This window comes from Triticum aestivum, chromosome 1A (genome assembly GCF_018294505.1).
Source record: "Triticum aestivum cultivar Chinese Spring chromosome 1A, IWGSC CS RefSeq v2.1, whole genome shotgun sequence".
In the NCBI taxonomy this organism is placed as follows: Eukaryota; Viridiplantae; Streptophyta; class Magnoliopsida; order Poales; family Poaceae; genus Triticum; species Triticum aestivum.
The window spans coordinates 45133798-45148848 of record NC_057794.1 but is presented as its reverse complement, the minus strand read 5'-3'; positions in this window follow the sequence as shown (position 1 = coordinate 45148848).

Here is a 15051-nt window from a genome sequence, read left to right as displayed (position 1 = left end):
AAGACTAAAATTGGGAAAAGGCTAGATTTTTATTTGGTCAAGTAGTCTAATCACCCCCCCCCCTCTAGACATACTTTCGATCCTACAATAGCTTATTATTGACCCAATCCCAACCAAAACCTCTTTGAGAAAGGATCTTGTTAATAATTTCAAATTGATTGTCGAAAGTCCTAAGCCTTTCTGATATGTTGTTCTTCGTGATATCCTTATTGCACTTCTCCTTCACATTCTTGATAGCTGCACTATACACATGTGCTTTCCATCCATTTTGTGAATGGTCACCCATGTTGTGATGATGAACAAGTACCTCAAGCAAGGCAGCGTCCATCTCATCATCCCATGTGACATAAGTCCACTTTCCAGTACTAGTTCCTTCAGCCATGCTGCTACAAAGAATAACAATTTTGCACAAAGGAGAGAAGTATTTCGGGTCAAATAAATGCTGAATGAGAGTGCAAATTTCGAGAAAATCCATCACATATATATTAATATGAAGATGATGCATGTACAAAAGACCACACAAGGCACCATCATGGTCAGCCAAGCTATCACACAAAAGACAATCAGCAAGCTAACATCATCACCTAGGCACTACCAATATGCATGAGACAACCACCACCCAGGCACTACACAAAATGAGACAACCACCACCTAGGCACATACACTAACTAATCCACCATCAACTAACTACGTGTAACACCCCAAAAATTTTAACCATGATTTGTTTATTAAAATTTTGCCAAGAAATTAAATTTTCATTTTTGTGGATTTATCTTTTGATTTCAGAACCACTCTTTTCTTTGATATTGTGGAGTTTTCACCCCAAGTGAAAACTTTTCAAAATTATTGTTGGACTTGTTTACCCTCTCAAAAAAACATTTCTTTTATCAGTGGATTTATTTGCATAATTATTTTCCCTGAGCTTTATTTCTTTAAAAATGATTTTTCATAAGTTTTGGAGCCTCTTTTGCACTACAACCCTTTGATAAAATTAGTTATAAGTTTCACCAAAATTTGGAGATGTCATGGGATGCTCCCACATCACTTGTATGCAAAAATCTCTTTTAGTCATTTGGAAATTTTGAGCTCTACCCCAAGTTTTCAAATCTGGTCCAGTTTGTAAAATTGCACTACAACCTATTTAAATATTTCTTTAAAGCTTCCACCAAAATTAGGGGATGTTAGTAGTAGTGTATAATTCATTTTTATGCAAAACCCCATTGGTGTTCTTTGAAAAATTTGAGCAAATCATCCTCTTTTGCTCACTGGTCCAGTTTGGCATTTTCTACTGCAACACTAGTTTATTTTGCTCTAGTGCCCATGAGCTTTTCCCTGCTAATAGTCCACCCTACCAAACCCTTAAGTCCAGGAGATTGGACCCATCGGAGGATTTTAAGTACATGAAATAATGCCCTTTTCTTCCTGTCCAGATTTGGTTTTCTCAAAAACTTGCACTAACAAGTTTTTGTTTTTGACAAACTAACCTTGCCACCCTCTTTATCATCTAAAGAGACTATGATCTGGAGATTTTGGCCACCCCAAGAGATACCTAGACGACCATAGCATTATGTCAAACACCCTGTGTGCATGGCCACTTTTGGCTTGGTTTTTAGTTTGCATTGTGGACTTGATCCCCTGACCAAACCACCATGTCCAGTAATCTCCTTGCAAACTCTAACCTAGACAAGTTAATCCCCAGCCTCATCCAAGCCCTCTAGCACGCGCTGGCATTACGTCGAGTACCTCGCGTGCGTGCTCTGGGCGTGCCCAGAGTGCACGTTTTGCACGGGCGCGCACCGAGCCGCCGCGTTCGCTTGCCTGGCCTTTGCTCTCCTGCAGAGCCACGCCCGTCCTCATCCACTCATCAGAGCCATCCAAGCCACCCCCTGGCGCCCTACAGCGCCACCGTCAGAGCCCCTTGGCGGCACGCCGGCGTCCGCAATAGGCTCCTGCCATGGACGGTGCCGCCCGAGCCACAGCCGCGCGCCAGCTACCCCTGGAACAGCCCGAGCTCATCCATTTGCTCCTCCAAGCCGCCTCCTGCATCGCCACGTCGTCATCGGCCACAAGAGCAGCACACCGTCGATCTTATCCCGGGCCGCCGCGGAACCGACCTAGTCATGCTATAAATAAGGAGCCCCGAGCTCGTCCAGACCCTCAGGCAGCCTCAAGCCATCTCCCTAGCGCTCCCACAGCCAACAATCGACGAAGGGAGGCTTTCTTCCTCGTCTCCGACAGGTTCGGCCGCCGCCACGCTCCGGTTCAATTCGTCGGAAGCAGGACCTCCCCCGTCCATCTAGTGCTCCCATCCTCTTCCCCTTGACCTTGCGGAGCCACCCCACCCCTCAGCTTCGATCGAGAGCCACCGTAGCTTGAGTCCCCAATCCACCAGAAGCCACCGGCCGCCGCGGAGCTCGCCGTCGGCGACCCACTCCACCCCCGCCAACCTATTGACCATTGGGAGGACCGCCCTGGACTGGCGGATCCATCCCTGCCCTCGAAAGCCCGTGGGGAGCCGCCGTTCGTCGACAGCGATCGTCGGAGCCCCGCCTCTGCTCAGCTAGAGGAGAAAGAAAATGTGGGCGACTGGTCAAACCAAACCAGTGGGCACAAGGGACCCACTGGCAGTGACCCAGCGACGGCCCGCGCTATTTACGTGAAGACGTAAAACCCAGAGTACGTCTTCTCTGCCTCGAAAACGTATTAATCCTCGAACCGTTTTCTTTTTCTGTTTTATTTAAAAACAGAGTTTTAGCTAAACTTTGACTGCCTATAAATTTTTAAATATAAGTCCAATTGATTTGATTCTTTTTCTGTTGTTTCTCAAATTTTGTCTAGTTTATTTTCATATTTATTTGAAAAAAATTCAAACAACTTTTTTGTACTGTTTTGAAACTATGTGTTAATTGGAATTTCTCTTAAATAGGATTTTGGAGAGGGAAACAACTTTCAAAAAGTGCACCCCACTTGCATACTCTTGAAGGCAAGCATTCTGAACCCTGGCATAATATTGTTGTGTGTTGTTTGATACGGTTACAATACCATCTTGACACGAAGTATTCGTTATTTTATGTGATGAAATGATCATACTCATGAGTGCGCAAATGAAGATTTCTTGCGGTTAAAATTTGACATGCTTGTGATAGTAATCACCATCGTATGCCTTTCATGCCCACCGGAAGGATCCCGGGAAAGCCTCTGTCTTGGGTAGGCACGAGCTTGTCCCTAGTTCTTCGTCGAGACAGGTGTGTCCGGTAAGGCATGGTGAGGTATGATGAGTGGTGGTTCTGTCTGATTGGTGTGAGATATATTTCTTATGCTTATCATGCAAGAAATGCTTTAACCTCCTAAGTCCACCATAGATCGAGTCTTGTTCCAGTAACCCCCATACTTGTCTCATACTACCACTTGTCCCTCTTATAGGCATGGTATAGTTCAGTCAGTTGTCAACCCCTTCCTAGCACACACCGTACAGAGAGGCCATGGTGGAAGATACCGGCTGCATCCAGTAGGCATGCCACCTGGTCCGGGGGCATGGGTGGTTCAGTTGGAGCCGAAGGGGTAGCTCCCCTAGTTTGCGCGCGTTATAAATTTTGTGATCCCATGCTAGTCGAGGTTGTAGCCTCCCCACTTAGAGTTTCGCTTAACGGGTGTCTTGGGCGATTCCAGACACTGGTAAGTTAGGCTGGTGTGTGAAGTCAGGTGTGTTTTCAATTAAAATACCGTAGACAGAATTAGTCCTGATGGACTAAAGGAATCCATTACTCGTGGGTAAAGAGTACACCCTCTGCAGAGATTATATCTATTCGAATAGCCGTGTTCATGGTTAAGGACTACAGTCTGGGATGGGTCAAGTATCGGTCTTAGTGTCGGTCTTCGGAGGAAAGATGGCTAAACCAAAACATGGATCATGACATGTGACTCATGATGATTATGATTACTATTATTATGGACTAACCGTTTACATTATTTGAATCATTGAGTATCCCTGGGACGGTTCTACCTCCTGGATATTCACAGTGATTATTCTCATATAAGCCCTTTATGCGGTGTCGCGGAGACGCCCGACTATGGCATGCTTGTCATTCAGATTACTTTATAAGCCCTTTATGTGGTGTCATAGAGACTCCCGACTGTGGCATGCTTGTTATTCATTTACTTTATAAAGCCCTTTATGTGGCGTCGCTGAGACGCCCGGCTGTGGCATGCTTGTTATTTATTTACTCTATAAGCCCTTTATGTGGCGTCGCTGAGACGCCCGACTGTGGCATGCTTGTTATTTATTTACTCTATAAGCCCTTTATGTGGTGTCGCATAGACGCCCGACTGTGGCATGTTTGCTACTTATTGATTTTATAAGCCCTTTATGTGACGTCGCTCAGACGCCCGACTGAGGCATGCTTTATATTATTATCCTTTCGAGGCGTCGCTTCAGACACCCGATTGGTGCATTCTGTTTCTACTCCCTTACGGCATATTCATGTTGTAGATGAATAACCTGTTGCGTGCATCATGGATGTTTATTTTGTAATGGACGTGTGATCATAGAATATTTCAGAGCATGATTATCATTTGTTATATTATACATGTGTTCATAATGTTTGCGAGTACATTCAAAACTACTCACGGCCTTGTCCCTGGCTAATGTCTTGGCCAGATTTCTTGCATGGAGAGGAGCGTCGCGATGACAACCTCGGAACCTACGCAATGGTGATAGCAGCCTCGTGAAGATAGGAGTTATCCAGGTCGGCTGTTCCTGTGGGAAATGGAGTCCCATAGATGCTGATGATCCGCAAACCGCTTCCGCCATCAACCACTAGAAATCATTTGTTGTACTCATAGGCCAGAATGGTTTTGTACTACATATCTTGTATTTTGCTTGGAGTTTCTGTATCAAGTTGGTGCCTCATCAGCTAACAGTGATCCTGGGGCTAGTGAGCACAAGGGCCATTTTCTGGGAAATTAATATCCCGAAAATCCAGTCCTGACACTACGCCATCTCTAATTCAGCATGCTTGAGAAGGTATTCAGCATACATGTCTTGCGATAATTGTTGCCTAAAGTTGGTCCATTCATTAGTGACTTGAACAGATGTAATCAAGTCAGTTTCGTCCATGGGCTCATGTTCCAAATTTGCTAGGTCAGCATCAACTCCTTGCAACAATAAATCATCCATCATATGCTGCCTATCCCTTGAAAAGTTGTGTAACACACAACAAGCATTAATAATTCGAATCTGCAATGATTTATATTTAAATTAGCATGTCATACAGTCCATATGTTATTCAACACCATATGGACACTTGTTACATGGTCCTTTATGTCAAAGAAAGATTAAATTCGTAGAATGGCCCATTTTTTCTTCCATAGGCCACAAGTTCTCTCCACAACATTTCTAGCCCGAGAATGGCGCAAGTTATACAACTCTTTGTCAGTTTCGGGTTGTTGTTGTTGACTTGAGACCCACTCTTTCAAGTGGTACCTAGTCGATCTGAATGGAGCCAGAAAGCCAGGTCCATTGGTGTAGCCAGCATCCACTAAGTAGTATTTTCCTATGGTGCAGCAATTAGATTTAGCTAACATTAACACAAAAAGAAACAAAATGCCAAGAGAAACAATCATACCATGAGGTATAACAAATGCATCTTGACGATCATTTCTCATTGCATAATGCAACGCTCTGGAGTCAGATGCAGATCCCTCCCAGCCAGGTAGAACATAAAGAAATTTCATGTTCCAGTCAACAACACCTAGCATGTTAGTGGTGATATCTTGCTTTCTGTTCCTATACCTCCCTTCGTCAGCCGCAACGACAGAAACATCAACATGACACCCATCTAGTGCTCCCAAGGCATTTCCAAACCACTTCCATTTGTAATCATCGGGAGGTTCAATAGAAGGATCGGGAAGCTTGATAAACTCCCCGGTTAGGGAAAGAATGGCTGTCAACACATTCGAGAAGTGCCTACTGATAGTCTCTAAAGAACGCTTGTAAGTGCCACGCAACACTCTCATTTTAATACCATGTCCAACGACCAACAAGAACATAGCAACCTTTTCTTCTACAGTGACATATACGCTATCTTTCAGACCACACTTCATACGCAACATCGTGCAAAGATCATGAAAATTCCTTTTGGTTAAGAGCAACTCATCATAGCAAGTTACTTCTTACCCATTGTACATTTCTTTCAGCAAGTACTTCCTATGAACATATAGAAGCTCTTCGTCACTAAAGCATCACAAACTCTTCGGTGCTCTTTGCGTACTAAGATAAGCTAGGCCAAGACAAACTGACTCAACATACATCGCTGTCAAGATGATCCTTTTCCTTTTTCTCCTTTTGTTCTCTTCGATAATGGATGCAATCAAATTCATTTGTGACATGCAGCTACAATTTAGATATATTATGTTAATGCTACATCTTGAGCTTGCGTTGGTTTTCCCCGAAGAGGAAGGGATGATGTAGCAGAGTAGCGTAAGTATTTCCCTCGGTTTTTGAGAACCAAGGTATCAATCCAGTAGGATCCCACGCTCAAGTCCCTCGTACCTGCACAAAGCGATGTCTACTCGCAACCAATGCGATTAGGGGTTGTCAAGCCTTTCATGGTCACTTACGAGAGTGAGATCTGATATATATAATATTTTTTGGTATTTTTGGTATAAAGATGCAAAGTAAAAGGTAAAAGCAAAGTAAAAAAGCAAAGCAAGATTAAAGTGATGGAGATTGATATGATGAGAATAGACCCGGGCGCCATAGGTTTCACTAGTGGTTTCTCTCAAGAGCATAAGTATTCTACGGTGGGTGAACAAATTACTGTTGAGCAATTGACAGAATTGAGCATAGTTATGAGAATATCTAGGCATGATCATGTATATAGGCATCACGTCCGTGACAAGTAGATCGAAACGATTCTGCATCTACTACTATTACTCCACTCATCGACCGCTATCCAGCATGCATCTAGAGTATTAAGTTAAAAACAGAGTAACGCCTTAAGCAAGATGACATGATGTAGAGAGATAAATTCATGCAATATGAAATAAACCCCATCTTGTTATCCTCGATGGCAATGATACAATACGTGCGTTGCTGCCCCTTCTGTCACTGGGTAAGGACACTGCAAGATCGAACCCAAAGCTAAGCACTTCTCCCATGGCAAGAACTACCAATCTAGTTGTCAAAACCAAACGGATAATTCGAAGAGACTTGCAAAGATAACCAATCATACATAAAAGAATTCAGAGAAGATTCAAATATTATTCGTAGATAGACTTGATCATAAACCCACAATTCATCGGTCTCAACAAACACACCGCAAAAAGAAGATTACATCGAATAGATCTCCACAAGAGAGGGGGATAACTTCGTATTGAGATTCAAAGAGAGAGAAGAAGCCATATAGCTACTAACTATGGACCCGAAGGTCTGAGGTAAACTACTCACACTTCATCGGAGAGGCTATGACGATGTAGAAGTCCTCTATGATGACGGCCCTCTTCCGGCGGAGCTCCGGAACAGGCCCCAAGATGGGATCTCGTGGATATAGAAAGTTGCGGTGGTGGAATTAGGTTTTTGGCTCATGTTCTGATCATTTGGGGGTACGTGTGTATATATAGGAGGAAGAAGTATGCCGGAGGAGCAACAAGGGGCCCACGAGGCAGGGGCCGCGCCCTAGGGGGGCGCGCCCCCCACCCTCGTGACCGTCTCTTTTGTTCCTTAGAGCAGGGTCCAAGTCTCCTGGATCACGTTCGGTGAGAAAATCACATTCTCGAAGATTTTATTCCGTTTGGACTCCATTTGATATTCCGTTTCTTCGAAACACTGAAATAGGCAAAAAAAACTGCAATTCTGGGCTGGGCCTTCGATTAATAGGTTAGTCCCAAAAATAATATAAAAGTGGAAAATAAAGCCCAATATAGTCCAAAAGAGTAGATAATATAGCATGGAGCAATCAAAAATTATAGATACGTTGGAGACATATCAGGCATCCCCAAGCTTAATTCCTGCTCGTCCTCGAGTAGGTAAATGATAAAAAGAGAATTTTTGATGCGGAGTGCTACTTGGCATAATTTCAATGCAAATATTCTTAATTGTGGTATGAATATTTAGATTAGGAAGATTCAAGACAAAAGTTTATATGGACATAAAAATAATAATACTTCAAGCATACTAATAAAGCAATTATGTCTTCTCAAAATAACATGTCCAAAGAAAGTTATCCCTACAAAATCATATAGTCTGGCTATGCTCCATCTTCACCACACAAAGTATTTAAATCATGCACAACCCTGATGACAAGCCAAGCAATTGTTTCATACTCTATCTTTTTCAAAACGTTTTCAATCTTCACGCAATACATGAGCGTGAGCCATGGATATAGCACTATAGGTGGAATAGAATGGTAGTTGTGGAGAAGACAAAAAGGAGAAGATGGTCTCACATCAACTAGGCATATCAACGGGCTATGGAGATGCCCATCAATAGATACCAATGTGAGTGAGTAGGGATTGCCATGCAACGGGTGCACTAGAGCTATAAGTATATGAAAGCTCAAAAAGAAACTAAGTGGGTGTGCATCCAACTTGCTTGCTCACGAAGACCTAGGGCAATTTTTGAGGAAGCCCATCATCGGAATATATAAGCCAAGTTCTATAATGTAAAATTCCCACTAGTATATATGAAAGTGATAACATGAGAGACTATCTACTATGAAGATCATGGTGCTACTTTGAAGCACAAGTGTGGTAAAAGGATAGTAACATTGTCCGTTCTCTCTTTTTCTCTCATTTTTTTTATTTGGGCCTTTTCTCTTTTTTATGGCCTCTTTTTATTTGGGCTTCTTTGGCCTCTTTTTTTATTTATTTTATTTTCCTTCCAGAGTCTCATGCCGACTTATGGGGGAATCATAGTCTCCATCATTCTTTCCTCACTAGGACAATGCTGTAATAATGATGATCATCACACTTTTATTTTTCTTATAACTCAACAATTACAACTTGATACTTAGAACAAAATATGACTCTATGTGAATGCATCCGGCGGTGTACCGAGATATGCAATATGACAATGAGGGAGTGTTTCATGATGAACTAGATGGTGGAAAGTTGCATGGCAATATATCTCAGAATGTCTATGGAAATGCCATAATAGGTAGGTATGGTGGCTGTTTTGAGGAAGGTATATGGTAGGTGTATGATACCGGCGAAAGGTGTGCGGTATTAGAGAGGCTAGCAAAGGTGGAAGGGTGAGAGTGCGTATAATCCATGGACTCAACATTAGTCATAAAGAACTCATATACTTATTGCAAAAATCGAGAAGTTACCAAAGCAAAGTATTACGCGTATGCTCCTAGGGGGATAGATTGGTAGGAAAAGACCATCGATTGTCCCTGACCGCCACTCATAAGGAAGACAATCAATAAATAAATCATGCTCCGACTTCATCACATAACGGTTCACCATACGTGCATGCTATGGGAATCACAAACCTTAACACAAGTATTATTTCAATTCACAACTACTCAACTAGCATGACTTTAATATTATCACCTCCATATCTCAAAACAATTATCATGCTTCAATCTTTTCTTAGTATTCAACACACTCAAAAGAAAGTTTCACAAATCTTGAATACCAAGCATATTATTATTAAGCAAATTACCATGCTATTAAGAGACTCCCAAAATAATTTAAGTGAAGCATGAGAGATCAATAGTTTCTTTAAAACGAATCCACCACCGTGCTCTAAAAGATCTAAGTGAAGGACATAGAGCAAAATTATAACGCTCAAAAGATATAAGTGAAGCACATAGAGTATTCTATCAAATTTTAATTCATGTATGGCTCTCTCAAAAGGTGTGTACAGCAAGGATTATTGTGGAATACTAAGACACAAAGACACAAATAATACAAGACGCTCCAAGCAAAACACATATCATGTTGGTGAATAAAAATATAGCTCCAAGTAAATTACAGATGGAAGTGGACGAAAGAGGGGATGCCTTCCAGGGCATCCCCAAGCTTTGACTTCTTGGTGTCCTTGGATTATCTTGGGGGTTCCATGGGCATACCAAATCTTAGGCTCTTGCCACACCTTGTTCCATGATCCATCAAAAGAATTCACCCAAAACTTGAAAACTTCACAACACAAAACTCAAAATAGAAAACTCGTGAGCTCCGTTAGCGAAAGAAAACAACAGACCACTTCAAGGTACTGTAATGAACTCATTATTTATTTATATTGGTGTTAAACCAGCTGTATTACAACTTACTAGCCATAGATTCATCAAAATAAGCAAACAACACACGAAAAACAGAATCTGTCAAAAACAGAACAGTCTGTAGTAATCTGTAGCTAGCGCAAGATCTGGAACCCAAAAAATTCTAAAATAAATTTCTGGACGTGAGGAATTTATCTATTAATCATCTGCAAAAAGAATTAACTAAATATCACTCTTCAAATAAAAATGACAGCAGTTCTCGAGAGCGCTAAAGTTTCTGTTTTTTACAGCAAGTTCAACAAGACTTTCCCCAAGTCTTCCCAATGGTTCTACTTGGCAAAGACACTAATTAAACACAAAAAAACACAACCGAAACAGAGGATAAATAATTTATTTATTAAATAACAGCAAGGGAAAATATTGGGATGTCTCCCAACAAACGCTTTTCTTTAAAGCCTTATAGCTAGGCATTGATAATTTTAATGATGCTCATGAAAGACAAGAATTGAAGCACAAAAGGAGCATCATAAAGCATGTGACAAACACATCTAAGTCTAAAATACTTCCTATGCATAGGCATCTTATAGGAAAACAAATTATCAAGGCAAGCAAAAACTAGCATATGCAAGGAAGAGGAAAGAAACAATAGCAATCTCAACATAACAAGAGGTAATTTAGTAACATGAAAATTTCTACCACCATATTTTCCTCTCTCATAGTAATTACATGTAGGATCATAAGCAAATTCAACAATATAGCTATCACATAAAATATTCTCAACATGATCCACATACATGCAAAGTTGGCACTTTCCCTAAATAGTGGGATTAACATTAACTAAAGTCATGACCTTCCCAAACGCACTTTTATCAAAAACTTCATAAGATTGAAAATTCTCTAAATATGTGGGATCTAAAGTTGACATTCTTCCAAACCCACTTTCAGTATTATTGCAAACATTATAATCAATCTCATATTCATCATGGGGTTTAAATAAATTTTCAAGATCAAAAGAAGAATCACCCCAATCATGACCATTGCAACAAGTAGTAGACATAGCAAAACTAGCATCCCCAAGCTTAGGGTTTTGCATATTATTAGCACAATTGACATCAATAGAATTTATAATAAAATCATTGCAATCATGCTTTTTATTCAAAGATCTATCATGAAGCACTTCATCACAATTTTCAGATTTACGGATTTTAGGCAAAAGCTTATAAAGATAATCTAGTGCATCCAAATCACTAGGAATTGGTTCATCATAATTGGATCTCTTAAAAAGGTTGGCAAGCGGATGAGGATCCATAAATCTTAGGTTCTCTGTTTAGTAATAAATAAATGACTATTCCAACCATACAAGCAAACAAAAAGGCAAGCGGAAAAGAGAGGGAGGATAGAGAGAGAGAGGGCGAATAAAACGGCAAGGGTGAATTGGGGGGGGGAGGAAAACGAGAGGCAAATGGCAAATAATGTAATGCGAGAGATAGGGATTGTGATGGGTACTTGGTATGTTGACATTTTGCGTAGACTCCCTAGCAACGGCGCCAGAAATCCTTCTTGCTATGTCTTGAGCTTGCGTTGGTTTTCCCCAAACAGGAAGGGATGATGCAGCAGAGTGGCGTAAGTATTTCCTTCAGTTTTTGAGAACCAAGGTATCAATCGAGTAGGAGCCCAGTCTCAAGTCCCTCGTACCTGCACAAAGTGATAGCTACTCGCAACCAACGCGATTAGGGGTTGTCAAGACCTTCACGGTCACTTACGAGAATGAGATCTGATAGATATAATATGTTTGGTATTTTTGGTATAAAGATGCAAAGTAAAAAGTAAAAGCAAAGTAAAAAGCAAAGCAAGATTAAAGTGATGGAGATTGATATGATGAGAATAGACCCGGGGGCCATAGATTTCACTAGTGGCTTCTCTCAAGAGCATAAGTATTCTACGGTGGGTGAACAAATTACTATTGAGCAATTGACAGAATTGAGCATAGTTATGAGAATATCTAGGCATGATCATGTATATAGGCATCACGTCCGTGACAAGTAGATCGAAACGATTCTGCATCTACTATTATTACTCCACTCATCGACAGCTATCCAGCATGCATCTAGAGTATTAAGTTAAAAATAGAGTAACGCCTTAAGCAAGATGACATGATGTAGAGAGATAAATTCATGCAATATGAAATAAACCCCATCTTGTTATCCTCGATGGCAACAATACAATATGTGCCTTGCTTCCCCTTCTGTCACTGGGTAAGGACATCTAACCCAAAGCTAAGCACTTCTCCCATGGCAAGAACTACCAATCTAGTTGGCCAAACCAAACGGATAATGCGAAGAGACTTGCAAAGATAACCAATCATACATAAAAGAATTCAGAGAAGATTCAAATATTATTCATAGATAGACTTGATCATAAACCCACAATTCATTGGTCTCAACAAACACACCGCAAAAAGAAGATTACATCGAATAGATCTCCACAAGAGAGGGGGAGAACTTTGTATTGAGATTCAAAGAGAGAGAAGAAGCCATCTAGCTACTAACTATGGACCCGAAGGTCTGAGGTAAACTACTCACACTTCATCAGAGAGGCTATGATGATGTAGAAGCCCTCCGTGATGACGGCCCTCTACCGGCGGAGCTCCAGAACAGGCCCCAAGATGGGATCTCATGGATACAGAAAGTTGCGGCGGTGGAATTAGGTTTTTGGCTCCTGTTCTGATCGTTTGGGGGTACGTGTGTATATATAGGAGGAAGAAGTACATCGGAGGAGCAATGAGGGGCCCACGAGGCAGGGGGCGCGCCCTAGGGGGGGCGCCCCCCACCCTCGTGACCGCCTCTTTTGTTCCTTGGAGCAGGGTCCAAGTCTCCTGGATCACGTTCGGTGAGAAAATCACGTTCCCGAAGATTTTATTCCGTTTGGACTCCGTTTGATATTCCGTTTCTTTGAAACACTGAAAAAGGCAAAAAAAACAACAATTCTGGGCTGGGCCTCCGGTTAATAGGTTAGTCCCAAAAATAATATAAACGTGGAAAATAAAGCCCAATATAGTCCAAAACAATAGATAATATAGCATGGAGCAATCAAAAATTATAGATACGTTGGAGACGTATCAGTTAACTTTGGGCTAATTTCAATATAACCATGCATCATTCAAGATGACTGAGGGAGTCCTGGATTAGGGGGTATCCAGACAGCCGGACTATAACCTTTGGCTGGACTGTTGGACTATGAAGATACAAGATTGAAGACTTCGTCCCGTGTCCGGATGGGACTCTCCTTGGCGTGGAAGGCAAGCTTGGCAATACGGATATGTAGATCTCCTTCCTTGTAACCGACTCTGTGTAACCCTAGCCCCCTCTGGTGTCTATATAAACCGGAGGGTTTAGTCCGTAGGACATAATCACAACAGTCATACCATAGGCTAGCTTCTAGGGTTTAGCCTCTCTGATCTCGTGGTAGATCTACTCTTGTACTACCCATATCATCAATATTAATCAAGCAGGAGTAGGGTTTTACCTCCATTGAGAGGGCCCGAACCTGGGTAAAAACATCGTGTCCCTTGTCTCCTGTTACCATCCGCCTAGACGCACAGTTCGGGACCGCCTACCCGAGATCCGCCGGTTTTGACACCAACATTGGTGCTTTCATTGAGAGTTCCTCTGTGTCGTCATTATCGGGCTTGATGGCTCCTTCGATCATCGTTAGCGATGCGGTCCAGGGTGAGACTTTTCTCCCCGGACAGATCTTCGTATTCGGCGGCTTTGCACTGCGGGCCAATTTGCTTGGCCATCTGGAGAAGATTAAAAGCTACGCCCCTGGCCATCAGGTTACGCTTGGAAGTTTAAACTACACGACCGACATCCGGGGAGACTTAATCTTCAACGGATTCGAGCCCTTGCCAAGTGCGCCGCACTGTCACGATGGGCATGATTTAGCTCTGCCACCGGACAATGTTCAGGAGATCGCACCTGCAATCGCTCCGACCTTCAATTTGGAGCCAACTGCATCATCCAGGGACGGGTGGTTGAACCCCGCCATGAAGGCCGCAGCCTCGACGGCGATCGAGCCGAACACAAACCTTATCCTTCGCGAGGCCCGTGACTCCACATTTCCGGACTCTCCTCCGGACTCTGAACCATCCGCGCCTCTGCCAATCGAATCCGATTGGGCGCCGATCATGGATTTCACCGCCACGGATATCTTTCAGCACTCGCCCTTCGGCGACATACTGAACTCACTAAGGTCTCTCTCCTTATCAAGAGAGTTCTGGCCGGATTATGACCGGCAGGATTGGCATGCGGACGATGAAGAAATTCGACACCACCCACCACCCACTTCATAGCCACTATCGATGATTTGACCGACATGCTCGACTTCGACTCTGAAGACATCGACAGTATGGACGATGATGTAGGAGACGAACAGGAACCAGCGCCTAAAGGGCACTGGACAGCCACCTCATCTCACGATGTATATATGGTGGACATACCCAAAGGAAACGACGACGAGGAACTGGAGGATGCAGCGAAGGATCGTTCCCTCGAAAAGCAGTCAAAGCGGCGGCACAAGCGCCGCCCCAAACTCCCCCTCGACAGAAACAGCAGTCATACAGACCCAGCCATAGAGCAGGGCGAGCCGGCGGACGACGAACATGGCATGAGCAACCGTCCAAACAAGGCAATTTGGATAATCAGACCGAACAACCCGTCCCTAGCGAAGATAACAGTCCGAATGACCTCACGCCGGACAAGTTCCTGGAGCAGAAGAACCTCCATAAAAGGCTCGTCGCCACTGCGCGTAGCCTGAAAAAGCAGAAGCG